The 20,481-nt window shown below is 43.9% G+C and overlaps 12 non-coding genes across 12 annotated transcripts; all 12 read left to right on the forward strand.

Moving 5' to 3' along the window:
* The first annotated feature begins 1,082 nt into the window (after window positions 1–1,082).
* Window positions 1,083–1,155, forward strand: TRNAF-GAA (transfer RNA phenylalanine (anticodon GAA)). Its single transcript has one exon. It is a non-coding gene; the product is annotated as a tRNA-Phe (tRNA).
* Window positions 1,156–3,205: 2,050 nt separating this feature from the next.
* On the forward strand, window positions 3,206–3,278 carry TRNAF-GAA (transfer RNA phenylalanine (anticodon GAA)). Its single transcript has one exon. It is a non-coding gene; the product is annotated as a tRNA-Phe (tRNA).
* A 270-nt stretch (window positions 3,279–3,548) lies between these two features.
* Window positions 3,549–3,621, forward strand: TRNAF-GAA (transfer RNA phenylalanine (anticodon GAA)). Its single transcript has one exon. It is a non-coding gene; the product is annotated as a tRNA-Phe (tRNA).
* Window positions 3,622–5,334: 1,713 nt separating this feature from the next.
* TRNAF-GAA (transfer RNA phenylalanine (anticodon GAA)) lies at window positions 5,335–5,407 on the forward strand. The gene has a single exon. It is a non-coding gene; the product is annotated as a tRNA-Phe (tRNA).
* A 2,050-nt stretch (window positions 5,408–7,457) lies between these two features.
* On the forward strand, window positions 7,458–7,530 carry TRNAF-GAA (transfer RNA phenylalanine (anticodon GAA)). The gene has a single exon. It is a non-coding gene; the product is annotated as a tRNA-Phe (tRNA).
* Window positions 7,531–7,800: 270 nt separating this feature from the next.
* TRNAF-GAA (transfer RNA phenylalanine (anticodon GAA)) lies at window positions 7,801–7,873 on the forward strand. The gene has a single exon. It is a non-coding gene; the product is annotated as a tRNA-Phe (tRNA).
* Window positions 7,874–9,586: 1,713 nt separating this feature from the next.
* On the forward strand, window positions 9,587–9,659 carry TRNAF-GAA (transfer RNA phenylalanine (anticodon GAA)). The gene has a single exon. It is a non-coding gene; the product is annotated as a tRNA-Phe (tRNA).
* Window positions 9,660–11,709: 2,050 nt separating this feature from the next.
* TRNAF-GAA (transfer RNA phenylalanine (anticodon GAA)) lies at window positions 11,710–11,782 on the forward strand. Its single transcript has one exon. It is a non-coding gene; the product is annotated as a tRNA-Phe (tRNA).
* Window positions 11,783–12,052: 270 nt separating this feature from the next.
* On the forward strand, window positions 12,053–12,125 carry TRNAF-GAA (transfer RNA phenylalanine (anticodon GAA)). The gene has a single exon. It is a non-coding gene; the product is annotated as a tRNA-Phe (tRNA).
* Window positions 12,126–13,832: 1,707 nt separating this feature from the next.
* On the forward strand, window positions 13,833–13,905 carry TRNAF-GAA (transfer RNA phenylalanine (anticodon GAA)). The gene has a single exon. It is a non-coding gene; the product is annotated as a tRNA-Phe (tRNA).
* Window positions 13,906–15,955: 2,050 nt separating this feature from the next.
* Window positions 15,956–16,028, forward strand: TRNAF-GAA (transfer RNA phenylalanine (anticodon GAA)). Its single transcript has one exon. It is a non-coding gene; the product is annotated as a tRNA-Phe (tRNA).
* A 270-nt stretch (window positions 16,029–16,298) lies between these two features.
* TRNAF-GAA (transfer RNA phenylalanine (anticodon GAA)) lies at window positions 16,299–16,371 on the forward strand. Its single transcript has one exon. It is a non-coding gene; the product is annotated as a tRNA-Phe (tRNA).
* Window positions 16,372–20,481: the final 4,110 nt, after the last annotated feature.

Below are 20,481 nucleotides of genomic sequence, written 5' to 3' on the forward strand. Positions count from 1 at the left end.
CTCAGCTTCCTCAGGTTGCAGGCCGCTTCTTCTTCCATACACACAAAATGAGAAGCATAACCACTCCTTCCTAGAAAAGGCAATATCACTTATTCAACCAATTTCCTTGCGGAGTCACTTCTCTTGCAGGGTCCCAAAAGACACAGTATACACGCAAGTCATTTGGATTTTGCCTTTCACTTTAGTTTGAAGAAAGATGTATGATTGTATTCCTTTTATCAGGAAAATTGGGTGAAAATGGCTACGTCAGATGAAAAGCAAAGCTTTAAAGCGAAGAAAGATTACAAACTGTATGACTTTTTCAGGGAAAGTGGCTCAAAATGGCTACGTCAGATGAAAAGCAAGAGGGTTAGCAGCTAGATAAGGTTCCTTTCGAAAAGAGAACACTTGGAGCATTTTCCTTCACTCTGGTCCTTTGGTAGTACTACGGCTGGTTTAAGGCTTCTTTAGAGCAGTGTATTTGGACTCCTCAAAACCTCTATCTAGCTTTAAAAATGTAAAGCCATATATTGCTTCCCACGTTGCATTTCATTGATTTCTAGCCTACTCGCATGAATTTGAACAATCTTGAATATTGTAAACTGACTTTGTGAAGATCCACCAACATTTTCTTTTTTGATTTCAGTGAAATGTATTCACAGTGCCCTGTGAGTAGACTTTTCTGTGTCACACATTTCACAGAGTCTGATTTCCAACGTACAGATTTGCTGAGAGGAGGAGTTTCAGGAGGCAGAGTCAGTACAGGAATCACAGCTTGCAGGCAGCAAGGTACCATGGGAGCTGCAGTCCTTAGAAAATGAAAGTAAAGAGCAGAGAAGAAGCTGAACACCATGCCGGAAATCCAGAAAATTGTGGAAATAGATGGCCAGCAGAGAAACAGCAATCACAACATAAAAGGAGGTTACTGACGCAAGCTTACATTGGTTTGTCAAGGGGAACTATTGCTCCTATTGTTCCTATTGCCATTACCATGCTGATGTTTGAAAATAAAAGTGTAGGCTGGGACTTTAGATCTCCTTTAAGGTCTCTGGGACCCCTTCGCCTTGCCGCCACACACCTGCTGGCTTGCTCCTTTGGAATGTGCCGAAATAGCTCAGTTGGGAGAGCGTTAGACTGAAGATCTAAAGGTCCCTGGTTCAATCCCGGGTTTCGGCATCTGTTGTAGGTTTAAGGAGAGTCCACCTGTCTGTGAGCTGTTGCTTTTCTCATGAATCGGGCTAGCGTATGCTCCATGCATTGGCTTCTCACCTGTCTGTTGCTCATGACAGAACGGTGGCTTAGTCTCACTGGCAATTTAGTCGTGAATCTTGCTGCCTTTTCTCTTTTCCGGCAACATGCATAGGCATAAAAATCTCAATTCTCCATAGGCTCCTGTAACACCAACTTATAGTAGCCAACAATTGCTGAGGAAAACACACGTCTTAAGCCGAAATAGCTCAGTTGGGAGAGCGTTAGACTGAAGATCTAAAGGTCTCTGGTTCTATTCCGGGTTTCGGCAACTGCCTGCGTTTCTTTTGGTGTAACGCTTCCCGGCAAGACTGGGCAGACCAAGACCAAGGTTTAGAAACTGGTTCAGTGCATATTAGGGTCTCGGGCACAGCAGAAAAGCAATTGTACAACTTCCCGCAGTATATGGTTTTCTCAGCCAACGTGCAAGGACATTTCCAAAATCTATTCTTCTCAATAGGACCAGGTTACACCACCACATAGCGCTGCAAAGCCTTGGGGGAAAAAAAGGCTGGCATGTTGCATTGTTGCAGCCCTCACCTGCATTATGCCAATCAAACCAAGTGGAAGAGTCTGCTTCACAGAGGAAATGCAATGTGTCCGAAAGGAATGGCAGCGCGCAGCCGAGCAAAACAACTTATCAAATGCATTCCGGGGTGAACAAGACTTAGCCGGCTTTGAAAGATACTAAAAGTCACGGCGCCGCCAAAACTAGTCTTTGACAACTTGATGCAAGTAAATAGAACTTTTTTGAACCATGGGATGAATAAAATCCAATACATTTTCTTCCTCGTGCTGATGCATCAGACTAGAAAACCAGAAGCAGGTCAGAAAAAGTATCTTCGCGGTCCGAAATGACTTCCATGACAAAAGCTACAATTGCGCAGCTGAAGATTCTCAGCTTCCTCAGGTTGCAGGCCGCTTCTTCTTCCATACACACAAAATGAGAAGCATAACCACTCCTTCCTAGAAAAGGCAATATCACTTATTCAACCAATTTCCTTGCGGAGTCACTTCTCTTGCAGGGTCCCAAAAGACACAGTATACACGCAAGTCATTTTGATTTTGCCTTTCACTTTAGTTTGAAGAAAGATGTATGATTGTATGCCTTTTATCAGGAAAATTGGGTGAAAATGGCTACGTCAGATGAAAAGCAAAGCTTTAAAGCGAAGAAAGATTACAAACTGTATGACTTTTTCAGGGAAAGTGGCTCAAAATGGCTACGTCAGATGAAAAGCAAGAGGGTTAGCAGCTAGATAAGGTTCCTTTCGAAAAGAGAACACTTGGAGCATTTTCCTTCACTCTGGTCCTTTGGTAGTACTACGGCTGGTTTAAGGCTTCTTTAGAGCAGTGTATTTGGACTCCTCAAAACCTCTATCTAGCTTTAAAAATGTAAAGCCATATATTGCTTCCCACGTTGCATTTCATTGATTTCTAGCCTACTCGCATGAATTTGAACAATCTTGAATATTGTAAACTGACTTTGTGAAGATCCACCAACATTTTCTTTTTTTATTTCAGTGAAATGTATTCACAGTGCCCTGTGAGTAGACTTTGCTGTGTCACACATTTCACAGAGTCTGATTTCCAACGTACAGATTTGCTGAGAGGAGGAGTTTCAGGAGGCAGAGTCAGTACAGGAATCACAGCTTGCAGGCAGCAAGGTACCATGGGAGCTGCAGTCCTTAGAAAATGAAAGTAAAGAGCAGAGAAGAAGCTGAACACCATGCCGGAAATCCAGGAAATTGTGGAAATAGATGGCCAGCAGAGAAACAGCAATCACAACATAAAAGGAGGTTACTGAGGCAAGCTTACATTGGTTTGTCAAGGGGAACTATTGCTCCTATTGTTCCTATTGCCATTACCATGCTGATGTTTGAAAATAAAAGTGTAGGCTGGGACTTTAGATCTCCTTTAAGGTCTCTGGGACCCCTTCGCCTTGCCGCCACACACCTGCTGGCTTGCTCATTTGGAACGTGCCGAAATAGCTCAGTTGGGAGAGCGTTAGACTGAAGATCTAAAGGTCCCTGGTTCGATCCCGGGTTTCGGCATCTGTTGTAGATTTAAGGAGAGTCCACCTGTCTGTGAGCTGTTGCTTTTCTAATGAATCGGGCTAGCGTATGCTCCATGCTTTGGCTTCTCACCTGTCTGTTGCTCATGACAGAACGGTGGCTTAGTCTCCCTGGCAATTTAGTCGTGAATCTTGCTGCCTTTTCTCTTTTCCGGCAACATGCATAGGCATAAAAATCTCAATTCTCCATAGGCTCCTGTCACACCAACTTATAGTAGCCAACAATTGCTGAGGAAAGCACACGTCTTAAGCCGAAATAGCTCAGTTGGGAGAGCGTTAGACTGAAGATCTAAAGGTCCCTGGTTCAATCCCGGGTTTCGGCAACTGCCTGTGTTTGTTTTGGTGTAACGCTTCCCGGCAAGACTGGGCAGACCAAGACCAAGACCAAGGTTTAGAAACTGGTTCAGTGCATATTAGGGTATCGGGCGCAGCAGAAAAGCAATTGTACAACTTCCCGCAGTATATGGTTTTCTCAGCCAACGTGCAAGGACATGTCCAAAATCTATTCTTCTCAATAGGACCAGGTTACACCACCACATAGCGCTGCAAAGCCTTGGGGGAAAAAAAGGCTGGCATGTTGCATTGTTGCAGCCCTCACCTGCGTTATGCCAATCAAACCAAGTGGAAGAGTCTGCTTCACAGAGGAAATGCAATGTGTCCGAAAGCAATGGCAGCGCGCAGCCGAGCAAAACAACTTATCAAATGCATTCCGGGGTGAACAAGACTTAGCCGGCTTTGAAAGATACTAAAAGTCACGGCGCCGCCAAAACTAGTCTTTGACAACTTGATGCAAGTAAATAGAACTTTTTTGAACCATGGGATGAATAAAATCCAATACATTTTCTTCCTCGTGCTGATGCATCAGACTAAAAAACCAGAAGCAGGTCAGAAAAAGTATCTTCGCGGTCCGAAATGACTTCCATGACAAAAGCTACAATTGCGCAGCTGAAGATTCTCAGCTTCCTCAGGTTGCAGGCCGCTTCTTCTTCCATACACACAAAATGAGAAGCATAACCACTCCTTCCTAGAAAAGGCAATATCACTTATTCAACCAATTTCCTTGCGGAGTCACTTCTCTTGCAGGGTCCCAAAAGACACAGTATACACGCAAGTCATTTGGATTTTGCCTTTCACTTTAGTTTGAAGAAAGATGTATGATTGTATGCCTTTTATCAGGAAAATTGGGTGAAAATGGCTACGTCAGATGAAAAGCAAAGCTTTAAAGCGAAGAAAGATTACAAACTGTATGACTTTTTCAGGGAAAGTGGCTCAAAATGGCTACGTCAGATGAAAAGCAAGAGGGTTAGCAGCTAGATAAGGTTCCTTTCGAAAAGAGAACACTTGGAGCATTTTCCTTCACTCTGGTCCTTTGGTAGTACAACGGCTGGTTTAAGGCTTCTTTAGAGCAGTGTATTTGGACTCCTCAAAACCTCTATCTAGCTTTAAAAATGTAAAGCCATATATTGCTTCCCACGTTGCATTTCATTGATTTCTAGCCTACTCGCATGAATTTGAACAATCTTGAATATTGTAAACTGACTTTGTGAAGATCCACCAACATTTTCTTTTTTGATTTCAGTGAAATGTATTCACAGTGCCCTGTGAGTAGACTTTGCTGTGTCACACATTTCACAGAGTCTGATTTCCAACGTACAGATTTGCTGAGAGGAGGAGTTTCAGGAGGCAGAGTCAGTACAGGAATCACAGCTTGCAGGCAGCAAGGTACCATGGGAGCTGCAGTCCTTAGAAAATGAAAGTAAAGAGCAGAGAAGAAGCTGAACACCATGCCGGAAATCCAGGAAATTGTGGAAATAGATGGCCAGCAGAGAAACAGCAATCACAACATAAAAGGAGGTTACTGACGCAAGCTTACATTGGTTTGTCAAGGAAAACTATTGCTCCTATTGTTCCTATTGCCATTACCATGCTGATGTTTGAAAATAAAAGTGTAGGCTGGGACTTTAGATCTCCTTTAAGGTCTCTGGGACCCCTTCGCCTTGCCGCCACACACCTGCTGGCTTGCTCCTTTGGAATGTGCCGAAATAGCTCAGTTGGGAGAGCGTTAGACTGAAGATCTAAAGGTCCCTGGTTCGATCCCGGGTTTCGGCATCTGTTGTAGGTTTAAGGAGAGTCCACCTGTCTGTGAGCTGTTGCTTTTCTCATGAATCGGGCTAGCGTATGCTCCATGCTTTGGCTTCTCACCTGTCTGTTGCTCATGACAGAACGGTGGCTTAGTCTCACTGGCAATTTAGTCGTGAATCTTGCTGCCTTTTCTCTTTTCCGGCAACATGCATAGGCATAAAAATCTCAATTCTCCATAGGCTCCTGTCACACCAACTTATAGTAGCCAACAATTGCTGAGGAAAGCACATGTCTTAAGACGAAATAGCTCAGTTGGGAGAGCGTTAGACTGAAGATCTAAAGGTCCCTGGTTCAATCCCGGGTTTCGGCAACTGCCTCCGTTTCTTTTGGTGTAACGCTTCCCGGCAAGACTGGGCAGACCAAGACCAAGGTTTAGAAACTGGTTCAGTGCATATTAGGGTCTCGGGCGCAGCAGAAAAGCAATTGTACAACTTCCCGCAGTATATGGTTTTCTCAGCCAACGTGCAAGGACATGTCCAAAATCTATTCTTCTCAATAGGACCAGGTTACACCACCACATAGCGCTGCAAAGCCTTGGGGGAAAAAAAGGCTGGCATGTTGCATTGTTGCAGCCCTCACCTGCGTTATGCCAATCAAACCAAGTGGAAGAGTCTGCTTCACAGAGGAAATGCAATGTGTCCGAAAGGAATGGCAGCGCGCAGCCGAGCAAAACAACTTATCAAATGCATTCCGGGGTGAACAAGACTTAGCCGGCTTTGAAAGATACTAAAAGTCACGGCGCAGCCAAAACTAGTCTTTAACAACTTGATGCAAGTAAATAGAACTTTTTTGAACCATGGGATGAATAAAATCCAATACATTTTCTTCCTCGTGCTGATGCATCAGACTAGAAAACCAGAAGCAGGTCAGAAAAAGTATCTTCGCGGTCCGAAATGACTTCCATGACAAAAGCTACAATTGCGCAGCTGAAGATTCTCAGCTTCCTCAGGTTGCAGGCCGCTTCTTCTTCCATACACACAAAATGAGAAGCATAACCACTCCTTCCTAGAAAAGGCAATATCACTTATTCAACCAATTTCCTTGCGGAGTCACTTCTCTTGCAGGGTCCCAAAAGACACAGTATACAAGCAAGTCATTTGGATTTTGCCTTTCACTTTAGTTTGAAGAAAGATGTATGATTGTATTCCTTTTATCAGGAAAATTGGGTGAAAATGGCTACGTCAGATGAAAAGCAAAGCTTTAAAGCGAAGAAAGATTACAAACTGTATGACTTTTTCAGGGAAAGTGGCTCAAAATGGCTACGTCAGATGAAAAGCAAGAGGGTTAGCAGCTAGATAAGGTTCCTTTCGAAAAGAGAACACTTGGAGCATTTTCCTTCACTCTGGTCCTTTGGTAGTACTACGGCTGGTTTAAGGCTTCTTTAGAGCAGTGTATTTGGACTCCTCAAAACCTCTATCTAGCTTTAAAAATGTAAAGCCATATATTGCTTCCCACGTTGCATTTCATTGATTTCTAGCCTACTCGCATGAATTTGAACAATCTTGAATATTGTAAACTGACTTTGTGAAGATCCACCAACATTTTCTTTTTTGATTTCAGTGAAATGTATTCACAGTGCCCTGTGAGTAGACTTTGCTGTGTCACACATTTCACAGAGTCTGAATTCCAACGTACAGATTTGCTGAGAGGAGGAGTTTCAGGAGGCAGAGTCAGTACAGGAATCACAGCTTGCAGGAAGCAAGGTACCATGGGAGCTGCAGTCCTTAGAAAATGAAAGTAAAGAGCAGAGAAGAAGCTGAACACCATGCCGGAAATCCAGGAAATTGTGGAAATAGATGGCCAGCAGAGAAACAGCAATCACAACATAAAAGGAGGTTACTGAGGCAAGCTTACATTGGTTTGTCAAGGGGAACTATTGCTCCTATTGTTCCTATTGCCATTACCATGCTGATGTTTGAAAATAAAAGTGTAGGCTGGGACTTTAGATCTCCTTTAAGGTCTCTGGGACCCCTTCGCCTTGCCGCCACACACCTGCTGGCTTGCTCCTTTGGAACGTGCCGAAATAGCTCAGTTGGGAGAGCGTTAGACTGAAGATCTAAAGGTCCCTGGTTCGATCCCGGGTTTCGGCATCTGTTGTAGGTTTAAGGAGAGTCCACCTGTCTGTGAGCTGTTGCTTTTCTCATGAATCGGGCTAGCGTATGCTCCATGCTTTGGCTTCTCACCTGTCTGTTGCTCATGACAGAACGGTGGCTTAGTCTCACTATCAATTTAGTCGTGAATCTTGCTGCCTTTTCTCTTTTCCGGCAACATGCATAGGCATAAAAATCTCAATTCTCCATAGGCTCCTGTCACACCAACTTATAGTAGCCAACAATTGCTGAGGAAAACACACGTCTTAAGCCGAAATAGCTCAGTTGGGAGAGCGTTAGACTGAAGATCTAAAGGTCCCTGGTTCAATCCCGGGTTTCGGCAACTGCCTCCGTTTCTTTTGGTGTAACGCTTCCCGGCAAGACTGGGCAGACCAAGACCAAGACCAAGGTTTAGAAACTGGTTCAGTGCATATTAGGGTATCGGGCGCAGCAGAAAAGCAATTGTACAACTTCCCGCAGTATATGGTTTTCTCAGCCAACGTGCAAGGACATGTCCAAAATCTATTCTTCTCAATAGGACCAGGTTACACCACCACATAGCGCTGCAAAGCCTTGGGGGAAAAAAAGGCTGGCATGTTGCATTGTTGCAGCCCTCACCTGCGTTATGCCAATCAAACCAAGTGGAAGAGTCTGCTTCACAGAGGAAATGCAATGTGTCCGAAAGCAATGGCAGCGCGCAGCCGAGCAAAACAACTTATCAAATGCATTCCGGGGTGAACAAGACTTAGCCGGCTTTGAAAGATACTAAAAGTCACGGCGCCGCCAAAACTAGTCTTTGACAACTTGATGCAAGTAAATAGAACTTTTTTGAACCATGGGATGAATAAAATCCAATACATTTTCTTCCTCGTGCTGATGCATCAGACTAAAAAACCAGAAGCAGGTCAGAAAAAGTATCTTCGCGGTCCGAAATGACTTCCATGACAAAAGCTACAATTGCGCAGCTGAAGATTCTCAGCTTCCTCAGGTTGCAGGCCGCTTCTTCTTCCATACACACAAAATGAGAAGCATAACCACTCCTTCCTAGAAAAGGCAATATCACTTATTCAACCAATTTCCTTGCGGAGTCACTTCTCTTGCAGGGTCCCAAAAGACACAGTATACACGCAAGTCATTTGGATTTTGCCTTTCACTTTAGTTTGAAGAAAGATGTATGATTGTATGCCTTTTATCAGGAAAATTGGGTGAAAATGGCTACGTCAGATGAAAAGCAAAGCTTTAAAGCGAAGAAAGATTACAAACTGTATGACTTTTTCAGGGAAAGTGGCTCAAAATGGCTACGTCAGATGAAAAGCAAGAGGGTTAGCAGCTAGATAAGGTTCCTTTCGAAAAGAGAACACTTGGAGCATTTTCCTTCACTCTGGTCCTTTGGTAGTACAACGGCTGGTTTAAGGCTTCTTTAGAGCAGTGTATTTGGACTCCTCAAAACCTCTATCTAGCTTTAAAAATGTAAAGCCATATATTGCTTCCCACGTTGCATTTCATTGATTTCTAGCCTACTCGCATGAATTTGAACAATCTTGAATATTGTAAACTGACTTTGTGAAGATCCACCAACATTTTCTTTTTTGATTTCAGTGAAATGTATTCACAGTGCCCTGTGAGTAGACTTTGCTGTGTCACACATTTCACAGAGTCTGATTTCCAACGTACAGATTTGCTGAGAGGAGGAGTTTCAGGAGGCAGAGTCAGTACAGGAATCACAGCTTGCAGGCAGCAAGGTACCATGGGAGCTGCAGTCCTTAGAAAATGAAAGTAAAGAGCAGAGAAGAAGCTGAACACCATGCCGGAAATCCAGGAAATTGTGGAAATAGATGGCCAGCAGAGAAACAGCAATCACAACATAAAAGGAGGTTACTGACGCAAGCTTACATTGGTTTGTCAAGGAAAACTATTGCTCCTATTGTTCCTATTGCCATTACCATGCTGATGTTTGAAAATAAAAGTGTAGGCTGGGACTTTAGATCTCCTTTAAGGTCTCTGGGACCCCTTCGCCTTGCCGCCACACACCTGCTGGCTTGCTCCTTTGGAATGTGCCGAAATAGCTCAGTTGGGAGAGCGTTAGACTGAAGATCTAAAGGTCCCTGGTTCGATCCCGGGTTTCGGCATCTGTTGTAGGTTTAAGGAGAGTCCACCTGTCTGTGAGCTGTTGCTTTTCTCATGAATCGGGCTAGCGTATGCTCCATGCTTTGGCTTCTCACCTGTCTGTTGCTCATGACAGAACGGTGGCTTAGTCTCACTGGCAATTTAGTCGTGAATCTTGCTGCCTTTTCTCTTTTCCGGCAACATGCATAGGCATAAAAATCTCAATTCTCCATAGGCTCCTGTCACACCAACTTATAGTAGCCAACAATTGCTGAGGAAAGCACATGTCTTAAGACGAAATAGCTCAGTTGGGAGAGCGTTAGACTGAAGATCTAAAGGTCCCTGGTTCAATCCCGGGTTTCGGCAACTGCCTCCGTTTCTTTTGGTGTAACGCTTCCCGGCAAGACTGGGCAGACCAAGACCAAGGTTTAGAAACTGGTTCAGTGCATATTAGGGTCTCGGGCGCAGCAGAAAAGCAATTGTACAACTTCCCGCAGTATATGGTTTTCTCAGCCAACGTGCAAGGACATGTCCAAAATCTATTCTTCTCAATAGGACCAGGTTACACCACCACATAGCGCTGCAAAGCCTTGGGGGAAAAAAAGGCTGGCATGTTGCATTGTTGCAGCCCTCACCTGCGTTATGCCAATCAAACCAAGTGGAAGAGTCTGCTTCACAGAGGAAATGCAATGTGTCCGAAAGGAATGGCAGCGCGCAGCCGAGCAAAACAACTTATCAAATGCATTCCGGGGTGAACAAGACTTAGCCGGCTTTGAAAGATACTAAAAGTCACGGCGCAGCCAAAACTAGTCTTTAACAACTTGATGCAAGTAAATAGAACTTTTTTGAACCATGGGATGAATAAAATCCAATACATTTTCTTCCTCGTGCTGATGCATCAGACTAGAAAACCAGAAGCAGGTCAGAAAAAGTATCTTCGCGGTCCGAAATGACTTCCATGACAAAAGCTACAATTGCGCAGCTGAAGATTCTCAGCTTCCTCAGGTTGCAGGCCGCTTCTTCTTCCATACACACAAAATGAGAAGCATAACCACTCCTTCCTAGAAAAGGCAATATCACTTATTCAACCAATTTCCTTGCGGAGTCACTTCTCTTGCAGGGTCCCAAAAGACACAGTATACAAGCAAGTCATTTGGATTTTGCCTTTCACTTTAGTTTGAAGAAAGATGTATGATTGTATTCCTTTTATCAGGAAAATTGGGTGAAAATGGCTACGTCAGATGAAAAGCAAAGCTTTAAAGCGAAGAAAGATTACAAACTGTATGACTTTTTCAGGGAAAGTGGCTCAAAATGGCTACGTCAGATGAAAAGCAAGAGGGTTAGCAGCTAGATAAGGTTCCTTTCGAAAAGAGAACACTTGGAGCATTTTCCTTCACTCTGGTCCTTTGGTAGTACTACGGCTGGTTTAAGGCTTCTTTAGAGCAGTGTATTTGGACTCCTCAAAACCTCTATCTAGCTTTAAAAATGTAAAGCCATATATTGCTTCCCACGTTGCATTTCATTGATTTCTAGCCTACTCGCATGAATTTGAACAATCTTGAATATTGTAAACTGACTTTGTGAAGATCCACCAACATTTTCTTTTTTGATTTCAGTGAAATGTATTCACAGTGCCCTGTGAGTAGACTTTGCTGTGTCACACATTTCACAGAGTCTGAATTCCAACGTACAGATTTGCTGAGAGGAGGAGTTTCAGGAGGCAGAGTCAGTACAGGAATCACAGCTTGCAGGAAGCAAGGTACCATGGGAGCTGCAGTCCTTAGAAAATGAAAGTAAAGAGCAGAGAAGAAGCTGAACACCATGCCGGAAATCCAGGAAATTGTGGAAATAGATGGCCAGCAGAGAAACAGCAATCACAACATAAAAGGAGGTTACTGAGGCAAGCTTACATTGGTTTGTCAAGGGGAACTATTGCTCCTATTGTTCCTATTGCCATTACCATGCTGATGTTTGAAAATAAAAGTGTAGGCTGGGACTTTAGATCTCCTTTAAGGTCTCTGGGACCCCTTCGCTTTGCCGCCACACACCTGCTGGCTTGCTCCTTTGGAATGTGCCGAAATAGCTCAGTTGGGAGAGCGTTAGACTGAAGATCTAAAGGTCCCTGGTTCGATCCCGGGTTTCGGCATCTGTTGTAGGTTTAAGGAGAGTCCACCTGTCTGTGAGCTGTTGCTTTTCTCATGAATCGGGCTAGCGTATGCTCCATGCTTTGGCTTCTCACCTGTCTGTTGCTCATGACAGAACGGTGGCTTAGTCTCACTATCAATTTAGTCGTGAATCTTGCTGCCTTTTCTCTTTTCCGGCAACATGCATAGGCATAAAAATCTCAATTCTCCATAGGCTCCTGTCACACCAACTTATAGTAGCCAACAATTGCTGAGGAAAACACACGTCTTAAGCCGAAATAGCTCAGTTGGGAGAGCGTTAGACTGAAGATCTAAAGGTCCCTGGTTCAATCCCGGGTTTCGGCAACTGCCTCCGTTTCTTTTGGTGTAACGCTTCCCGGCAAGACTGGGCAGACCAAGACCAAGGTTTAGAAACTGGTTCAGTGCATATTAGGGTCTCGGGCGCAGCAGAAAAGCAATTGTACAACTTCCCGCAGTATATGGTTTTCTCGGCCAACGTGCAAGGACATGTCCAAAATCTATTCTTCTCAATAGGACCAGGTTACACCACCACATAGCGCTGCAAAGCCTTGGGGGAAAAAAAGGCTGGCATGTTGCATTGTTGCAGCCCTCACCTGCGTTATGCCAATCAAACCAAGTGGAAGAGTCTGCTTCACAGAGGAAATGCAATGTGTCCGAAAGGAATGGCAGCGCGCAGCCGAGCAAAACAACTTATCAAATGCATTCCGGGGTGAACAAGACTTAGCCGGCTTTGAAAGATACTAAAAGTCACGGCGCAGCCAAAACTAGTCTTTGACAACTTGATGCAAGTAAATAGAACTTTTTTGAACCATGGGATGAATAAAATCCAATACATTTTCTTCCTCGTGCTGATGCATCAGACTAGAAAACCAGAAGCAGGTCAGAAAAAGTATCTTCGCGGTCCGAAATGACTTCCATGACAAAAGCTACAATTGCGCAGCTGAAGATTCTCAGCTTCCTCAGGTTGCAGGCCGCTTCTTCTTCCATACACACAAAATGAGAAGCATAACCACTCCTTCCTAGAAAAGGCAATATCACTTATTCAACCAATTTCCTTGCGGAGTCACTTCTCTTGCAGGGTCCCAAAAGACACAGTATACACGCAAGTCATTTGGATTTTGCCTTTCACTTTAGTTTGAAGAAAGATGTATGATTGTATGCCTTTTATCAGGAAAATTGGGTGAAAATGGCTACGTCAGATGAAAAGCAAAGCTTTAAAGCGAAGAAAGATTACAAACTGTATGACTTTTTCAGGGAAAGTGGCTCAAAATGGCTACGTCAGATGAAAAGCAAGAGGGTTAGCAGCTAGATAAGGTTCCTTTCGAAAAGAGAACACTTGGAGCATTTTCCTTCACTCTGGTCCTTTGGTAGTACTACGGCTGGTTTAAGGCTTCTTTAGAGCAGTGTATTTGGACTCCTCAAAACCTCTATCTAGCTTTAAAAATGTAAAGCCATATATTGCTTCCCACGTTGCATTTCATTGATTTCTAGCCTACTCGCATGAATTTGAACAATCTTGAATATTGTAAACTGACTTTGTGAAGATCCACCAACATTTTCTTTTTTGATTTCAGTGAAATGTATTCACAGTGCCCTGTGAGTAGACTTTTCTGTGTCACACATTTCACAGAGTCTGATTTCCAACGTACAGATTTGCTGAGAGGAGGAGTTTCAGGAGGCAGAGTCAGTACAGGAATCACAGCTTGCAGGCAGCAAGGTACCATGGGAGCTGCAGTCCTTAGAAAATGAAAGTAAAGAGCAGAGAAGAAGCTGAACACCATGCCGGAAATCCAGGAAATTGTGGAAATAGATGGCCAGCAGAGAAACAGCAATCACAACATAAAAGGAGGTTACTGACGCAAGCTTACATTGGTTTGTCAAGGGGAACTATTGCTCCTATTGTTCCTATTGCCATTACCATGCTGATGTTTGAAAATAAAAGTGTAGGCTGGGACTTTAGATCTCCTTTAAGGTCTCTGGGACCCCTTCGCCTTGCCGCCACACACCTGCTGGCTTGCTCCTTTGGAATGTGCCGAAATAGCTCAGTTGGGAGAGCGTTAGACTGAAGATCTAAAGGTCCCTGGTTCGATCCCGGGTTTCGGCATCTGTTGTAGGTTTAAGGAGAGTCCACCTGTCTGTGAGCTGTTGCTTTTCTCATGAATCGGGCTAGCGTATGCTCCATGCTTTGGCTTCTCACCTGTCTGTTGCTCATGACTGAACGGTGGCTTAGTCTCACTGGCAATTTAGTCGTGAATCTTGCTGCCTTTTCTCTTTTCCGGCAACATGCATAGGCATAAAAATCTCAATTCTCCATAGGCTCCTGTAACACCAACTTATAGTAGCCAACAATTGCTGAGGAAAGCACACGTCTTAAGCCGAAATAGCTCAGTTGGGAGAGCGTTAAACTGAAGATCTAAAGGTCCCTGGTTCTATTCCGGGTTTCGGCAACTGCCTGCGTTTCTTTTGGTGTAACGCTTCCCGGCAAGACTGGGCAGACCAAGACCAAGGTTTAGAAACTGGTTCAGTGCATATTAGGGTCTCGGGCACAGCAGAAAAGCAATTGTACAACTTCCCGCAGTATATGGTTTTCTCAGCCAACGTGCAAGGACATTTCCAAAATCTATTCTTCTCAATAGGACCAGGTTACACCACCACATAGCGCTGCAAAGCCTTGGGGGAAAAAAAGGCTGGCATATTGCATTGTTGCAGCCCTCACCTGCATTATGCCAATCAAACCAAGTGGAAGAGTCTGCTTCACAGAGGAAATGCAATGTGTCCGAAAGGAATGGCAGCGCGCAGCCGAGCAAAACAACTTATCAAATGCATTCCGGGGTGAACAAGACTTAGCCAGCTTTGAAAGATACTAAAAGTCACGGCGCCGCCAAAACTAGTCTTTGACAACTTGATGCAAGTAAATAGAACTTTTTTGAACCATGGGATGAATAAAATCCAATACATTTTCTTCCTCGTGCTGATGCATCAGACTAGAAAACCAGAAGCAGGTCAGAAAAAGTATCTTCGCGGTCCGAAATGACTTCCATGACAAAAGCTACAATTGCGCAGCTGAAGATTCTCAGCTTCCTCAGGTTGCAGGCCGCTTCTTCTTCCATACACACAAAATGAGAAGCATAACCACTCCTTCCTAGAAAAGGCAATATCACTTATTCAATCAATTTCCTTGCGGAGTCACTTCTCTTGCAGGGTCCCAAAAGACACAGTATACACGCAAGTCATTTTGATTTTGCCTTTCACTTTAGTTTGAAGAAAGATGTATGATTGTATGCCTTTTATCAGGAAAATTGGGTGAAAATGGCTACGTCAGATGAAAAGCAAAGCTTTAAAGCGAAGAAAGATTACAAACTGTATGACTTTTTCAGGGAAAGTGGCTCAAAATGGCTACGTCAGATGAAAAGCAAGAGGGTTAGCAGCTAGATAAGGTTCCTTTCGAAAAGAGAACACTTGGAGCATTTTCCTTCACTCTGGTCCTTTGGTAGTACTACGGCTGGTTTAAGGCTTCTTTAGAGCAGTGTATTTGGACTCCTCAAAACCTCTATCTAGCTTTAAAAATGTAAAGCCATATATTGCTTCCCACGTTGCATTTCATTGATTTCTAGCCTACTCGCATGAATTTGAACAATCTTGAATATTGTAAACTGACTTTGTGAAGATCCACCAACATTTTCTTTTTTGATTTCAGTGAAATGTATTCACAGTGCCCTGTGAGTAGACTTTTCTGTGTCACACATTTCACAGAGTCTGATTTCCAACGTACAGATTTGCTGAGAGGAGGAGTTTCAGGAGGCAGAGTCAGTACAGGAATCACAGCTTGCAGGCAGCAAGGTACCATGGGAGCTGCAGTCCTTAGAAAATGAAAGTAAAGAGCAGAGAAGAAGCTGAACACCATGCCGGAAATCCAGGAAATTGTGGAAATAGATGGCCAGCAGAGAAACAGCAATCACAACATAAAAGGAGGTTACTGACGCAAGCTTACATTGGTTTGTCAAGGGGAACTATTGCTCCTATTGTTCCTATTGCCATTACCATGCTGATGTTTGAAAATAAAAGTGTAGGCTGGGACTTTAGATCTCCTTTAAGGTCTCTGGGACCCCTTCGCCTTGCCGCCACACACCTGCTGGCTTGCTCATTTGGAACGTGCCGAAATAGCTCAGTTGGGAGAGCGTTAGACTGAAGATCTAAAGGTCCCTGGTTCGATCCCGGGTTTCGGCATCTGTTGTAGATTTAAGGAGAGTCCACCTGTCTGTGAGCTGTTGCTTTTCTCATGAATCGGGCTAGCGTATGCTCCATGCTTTGGCTTCTCACCTGTCTGTTGCTCATGACAGAACGGTGGCTTAGTCTCCCTGGCAATTTAGTCGTGAATCTTGCTGCCTTTTCTCTTTTCCGGCAACATGCATAGGCATAAAAATCTCAATTCTCCATAGGCTCCTGTCACACCAACTTATAGTAGCCAACAATTGCTGAGGAAAGCACACGTCTTAAGCCGAAATAGCTCAGTTGGGAGAGCGTTAGACTGAAGATCTAAAGGTCCCTGGTTCAATCCCGGGTTTCGGCAACTGCCTGTGTTTGTTTTGGTGTAACGCTTCCCGGCAAGACTGGGCAGACCAAGACCAAGACCAAGGTTTAGAAACTGGGTAAGTGCATATTAGGGTCTCGGGCGCAGCAGAAAAGCAATTGTACAACTTCCCGCAGTATATGGTTTTCTCAGCCAACGTGCAAGGACATGTCCAAAATCTATTCTTCTCAATAGGACCAGGTAACACCACCACATAGCGCTGCAAACCCTTGGGGGAAAAAAAGGCTGGCATGTTGCATTGTTGCAGCCCTCACCTGCATTATGCCAATCAAACCAAGTGGAAGAGTCTGCTTCACAGAGGAAATGCAATGTGTCCGAAAGGAATGGCAGTGCGCAGCCGAGCAAAACAACTTATCAAATGCATTCCGGGGTGAACAAGACTTAGCCGGCTTTGAAAGATACTAAAAGTCACGGCGCCGCCAAAACTAGTCTTTGACAACTTGATGCAAGTAAATAGAACTTTTTTGAACCATGGGATGAATAAAATAAAATACATTTTCTTCCTCGTGCTGTTGCATTAGACTAGAAACCAGAAGCAGGTCAGAAAAAGTATCTTCGCGGTCCGAAATGACTTCCATGACAAAAGCTACAATTGCGCAGCTGAAGATTCTCAGCTTCCTCAGGTTGCAGGCCGCTTCTTCTTCCATGCACACAAAATGAGAAGCATAACCACTCCTTCCTAGAAAAGGCAATATCACTTATTCAACCAATTTCCTTGCGGAGTCACTTCTCTTGCAGGGTCCCAAAAGACACAGTATACACGCAAGTCATTTTGATTTTGCCTTTCACTTTAGTTTGAAGAAAGATGTATGATTGTATGCCTTTTATCAGGAAAATTGGGTGAAAATGGCTACGTCAGATGAAAAGCAAAGCTTTAAAGCGAAGAAAGATTACAAACTGTATGACTTTTTCAGGGAAAGTGGCTCAAAATGGCTACGTCAGATGAAAAGCAAGAGGGTTAGCAGCTAGATAAGGTTCCTTTCGAAAAGAGAACACTTGGAGCATTTTCCTTCACTCTGGTCCTTTGGTAGTACTACGGCTGGTTTAAGGCTTCTTTAGAGCAGTGTATTTGGACTCCTCAAAACCTCTATCTAGCTTTAAAAATGTAAAGCCATATATTGCTTCCCACGTTGCATTTCATTGATTTCTAGCCTACTCGCATGAATTTGAACAATCTTGAATATTGTAAACTGACTTTGTGAAGATCCACCAACATTTTCTTTTTTGATTTCAGTGAAATGTATTCACAGTGCCCTGTGAATAGACTTTGCTGTGTCACACATTTCACAGAGTCTGATTTCCAACGTACAGATTTGCTGAGAGGAGGAGTTTCAGGAGGCAGAGTCAGTAAAGGAATCACAGCTTGCAGGCAGCAAGGTACCATGGGAGCTGCAGTCCTTAGAAAATGAAAGTAAAGAGCAGAGAAGAAGCTGAACACCATGCCGGAAATCCAGGAAATTGTGGAAATAGATGGCCAGCAGAGAAACAGCAATCACAACATAAAAGGAGGTTACTGAGGCAAGCTTACATTGGTTTGTCAAGGGGAACTATTGCTCCTATTGTTCCTATTGCCATTACCATGCTGATGTTTGAAAATAAAAGTTTAGGCTGGGACTTTAGATCTCCTTTAAGGTCTCTGGGACCCCTTCGCCTTACCGCCACACACCTGCTGGCTTGCTCATTTGGAACGTGCCGAAATAACTCAGTTGGGAGAGCGTTAGACTGAAGATCTAAAGGTCCCTGGTTCGATCCCGGGTTTCGGCATCTGTTGTAGATTTAAGGAGAGGCCACCTGTCTGTGAGCTGTTGCTTTTCTCATGAATCGGGCCAGCGTATGCTCCATGCTTTGGCTTCTCACCTGTCTGTTGCTCATGACAGAACGGTGGCTTAGTCTCCCTGGCAATTTAGTCGTGAATCTTGTTGCCTTTTCTCTTTTCCGGCAACATGCATAGGCATAAAAATCTCAATTCTCCATAGGCTCCTGTCACACCAACTTATAGTAGCCAACAATTGCTGAGAAAAGCACACGTCTTAAGCCAAAATAGCTCAGTTGGGAGAGCGTTAGACTGAAGATCTAAAGGTCCCTGGTTCAATCCCGGGTTTCGGCAACTGCCTGCGTTTCTTTTGGTGTAAAGCTTCCCGGCAAGACTGGGCAGACCAAGACCAAGGTTTAGAAACTGGTTCAGTGCATATTAGGGTCTCGGGCGCAGCAGAAAAGCAATTGTACAACTTCCCGCAGTATATGGTTTTCTCAGCCAATGTGCAAGGACATGTCCAAAATCTATTCTTCTCAATAGGACCAGGTTACACCACCACATAGCGCTTGCAAAGCCTTGGGGGAAAAAAAGGCTGGCATGTTGCATTGTTGCAGCCCTCACCTGCGTTATGCCAATCAAACCAAGTGGAAGAGTCTGCTTCACAGAGGAAATGCAATGTGTCCGAAAGGAATGGCAGCGCGCAGCCGAGCAAAACAACTTATCAAATGCATTCCGGGGTGAACAAGACTTAGCCGGCTTTGAAAGATACTAAAAGTCACGGCGCTGCCAAAACTAGTCTTTGACAACTTGATGCAAGTAAATAGAACTTTTTTGAACCATGGGATGAATAAAATCCAATACATTTTCTTCCTCGTGCTGATGCATCAGACTAGAAAACCAGAAGCAGGTCAGAAAAAGTATCTTCGCGGTCCGAAATGACTTCCATGACAAAAGTTACAATTGCGCAGCTGAAGATTCTCAGCTTCCTCAGGTTGCAGGCCGCTTCTTCTTCCATGCACACAAAATGAGAAGCATAACCACTCCTTCCTAGAAAAGGCAATATCACTTATTCAACCAATTTCCTTGCGGAGTCACTTCTCTTGCAGGGTCCCAAAAGACACAGTATACACGCAAGTCATTTTGATTTTGCCTTTCACTTTAGTTTGAAGAAAGATGTATGATTGTATGCCTTTTATCAGGAAAATTGGGTGAAAATGGCTACGTCAGATGAAAAGCAAAGCTTTAAAGCGAAGAAAGATTACAAACTGTATGACTTTTTCAGGGAAAGTGGCTCAAAATGGCTAAGTCAGATGAAAAGCAAGAGGGTTAGCAGCTAGATAAGGTTACTTTCAAAAAGAGAACACTTGGAGCATTTTCCTTCACTCTGGTCCTTTGGTAGTACTACGGCTGGTTTAAGGCTTCTTTAGAGCAGTGTATTTGGACTCCTCAAAACCTCTATCTAGCTTTAAAAATGTAAAGCCATATATTGCTTCCCACGTTGCATTTCATTGATTTCTAGCCTACTCGCATGAATTTGAACAATCTTGAATATTGTAAACTGACTTTGTGAAGATCCACCAACATTTTCTTTTTTGATTTCAGTGAAATGTATTCACAGTGCCCTGTGAGTAGACTTTGCTGTGTCACACATTTCACAGAGTCTGATTTCCAACGTACAGATTTGCTGAGAGGAGGAGTTTCAGGAGGCAGAGTCAGTACAGGAATCACAGCTTGCAGGCAGCAAGGTACCATGGGAGCTGCAGTCCTTAGAAAATGAAAGTAAAGAGCAGAGAAGAAGCTGAACACCATGCCGGAAATCCAGGAAATTGTGGAAATAGATGGCCAGCAGAGAAACAGCAATCACAACATAAAAGGAGGTTACTGAGGCAAGCTTACATTGGTTTGTCAAGGGGAACTATTGCTCCTATTGTTCCTATTGCCATTACCATGCTGATGTTTGAAAATAAAAGTTTAGGCTGGGACTTTAGATCTCCTTTAAGGTCTCTGGGACCCCTTCGCCTTACCGCCACACACCTGCTGGCTTGCTCATTTGGAACGTGCCGAAATAACTCAGTTGGGAGAGCGTTAGACTGAAGATCTAAAGGTCCCTGGTTCGATCCCGGGTTTCGGCATCTGTTGTAGATTTAAGGAGAGGCCACCTGTCTGTGAGCTGTTGCTTTTCTCATGAATCGGGCCAGCGTATGCTCCATGCTTTGGCTTCTCACCTGTCTGTTGCTCATGACAGAACGGTGGCTTAGTCTCCCTGGCAATTTAGTCGTGAATCTTGTTGCCTTTTCTCTTTTCCGGCAACATGCATAGGCATAAAAATCTCA

Source organism: Staurois parvus, unplaced genomic scaffold, assembly GCF_062004578.1.
Source record: "Staurois parvus isolate SC_StPar_1 unplaced genomic scaffold, SC_StPar_1.0 ptg000126l, whole genome shotgun sequence".
In the NCBI taxonomy this organism is placed as follows: domain Eukaryota; kingdom Metazoa; phylum Chordata; class Amphibia; order Anura; family Ranidae; genus Staurois; species Staurois parvus.